General features: G+C 46.6%; 1 pseudogene; it reads right to left on the bottom strand.

The window, feature by feature from the left end:
* Window positions 1–1,520: 1,520 nt before the first annotated feature.
* On the bottom strand, window positions 1,521–1,861 carry LOC130883492 (40S ribosomal protein S26-like; annotated as a pseudogene).
* Window positions 1,862–2,097: the final 236 nt, after the last annotated feature.

Below are 2,097 nucleotides of genomic sequence, written 5' to 3'. Positions count from 1 at the left end.
TGAAACATGATTAATAAAAGCTCAGGGTCAGAAATTGGGGTTCAACCTGAAGATCCAAAAAGTAAAACAGCTTTGACCTCAGTCTGAAATGGCCGTCCTGCCTCCAGGAATGTCAGAATAAGACTGTCTGTGTCTGAGAACTGTCTCACGCTGTTTTATAATCCTCTCTAGGGCTGGGATCAAAGGTGCGCACCACTGGGATAAAAGGCATGCACCACCTTATTTCTATGGCAACGAGGGTGGCTACTGGGATTAAAGATGTGTGTTACCATAATCTGGTCTGTAAGGCTGACCAGTGGGAGTGTTTTACTCTCAGATCTGCAGGCAGTCTTTATTAAAATACGTTTGAAATGCCACTACAGCGGGGAGTTTGTTCAAGGGCATCAGTGCCAGGTGGAGGGGCAGGACATGAAGCCTGGTAAGTTCAGTGAACTTCAAAGACTTCCAAGCTGGAATCCATAGGGACAAAGAGCATAGGGATGAGGTGAGGTGGACTTCACTTCCTATGACTCTGGAGATTTTGGGATTGCCTTAAGCCTCTGGGTTCACATGCCAGCTGTGTATCTCTGATGCCATGCAGAGAGCACCCATTGATAATGGGTTTTGGTCAACACAGCTTGAAAATGGCATCAGAAGCTGGGTGTAGGGGTACACGCCTTTAATTCCAGCACGAGGGAAGCATAGGCAGGTGGGTTTCTGAGCTCCAGGCTAGTTCGGTCTACAAAGGAAGTTCCAGGACAGCCAAAACTACGTAATGGGGAGACCCTGTCTCAAACACCAAAGCAACGAAAAGATGGCATCAGAAATAAAAATGTAAAAAATGAAAAGAAAGTTGCAAAGAAAATAACTTTTCTTCTTTGATCAATTCTCAATTATTTGCAACAAGGAAGGTTAATTGAAGTCTGCAGATTTCAGTGGCTAATAGCCCTTTCTTCTTACACAATCTGTCTTCCAGCACAGCTTCCAGAAACCAGCAAAACTGATGAATCAGATTTTCACATCTATTCTTCTCAGTCCTTCATATTAAAGGATAACAGTGAACCAGCCCAGATGTTGACAGCAGCAGCGGAGAGGAAAGGAAACAGAGGGCTGGGGAACATCCACTTAGCACATCCTAAGATGTTCAGAACCGAGTGCTGAGTTGAGGCCGCCGTGGCTGGCTGCGGGGGAAGGCGGGATAGGATGGAGCATACACTGAGGCATAACGTCTGTGGATGTCACTGAACTGCAGAGACTTATGGGAACACCACTAAGGGTGTATGCCCTAAGGGATTGAAAACCTTCTCTTGGGAAAACCCAAAGACCTCACTGGAGAACACATAGTAGGTACAAAGCTGAGGTGAACTGACTCAGGCCTGTGAAAGGTGAAAGGGTTCAGAGAACAGCCTGTGCCCAGGGCCTTTGCATGCCAGGAGAGTGGGCTAAACCCCAGCCTTTCAAAAAATACTTTTTTTTTTTTTTAAAGTTTAAGTTCCATTTTATTTTTCCAAGGTGTTGTCTTCTATCTTTATGAAGCCACTTTACATGGGCTTTGGTGGAGGTCGTGGTGCAGCAGGTCTAAATCGTGGTGGGGGTGTTTGGTCCTTCCGAGCTTCCCGAGATCGATTCCTGACTACCTTGCTATGAATAGCACAGCTCACACAGTAATGCAGCTTGACATAGAGTTTGGGGAGCACATAGGCGTCGAAGACACTTTCTTCGGATATGTCCCTGACGGCAGCCGTCTCTACGATGTTCCGAATGACGAACTTCTTAATGGCCTTGTCCTTGGGCACACAGCGGGCGCAGTTAGCGCAGCGGATCGGCTGCACGTGGCCGCGGCCTTTTTGGCACGACCGTTGTTTCTCCTTTTTTTGGTCATCTTGGAGCCAAGTCCCGAAAGACCAAAAAATACTTTTTAATTAGAGACGATCTCACTGAGTTTCTCATGTTGGTCTTGAACTAGTTTTAAAGCCCAAGCTGGCCTTGAACTTGTAATTCTTCTGCTTTTATTTCCTGTGTATCTGGGATTACAGCCTTCGCTGCCCTGTCTGGCTAAGTAAAGTCTACAGTTAATGTGGGGTTGTGGGGCCCTGGGAAGGTCCTTGTGTCTAAGAG

This window comes from Chionomys nivalis, chromosome 1 (assembly GCF_950005125.1).
Source record: "Chionomys nivalis chromosome 1, mChiNiv1.1, whole genome shotgun sequence".
NCBI lineage: Eukaryota > Metazoa > Chordata > Mammalia > Rodentia > Cricetidae > Chionomys > Chionomys nivalis.
The sequence above is the reverse complement of the archived record's forward strand: the minus strand, read 5'-3'. Positions and strand labels throughout refer to the sequence as shown.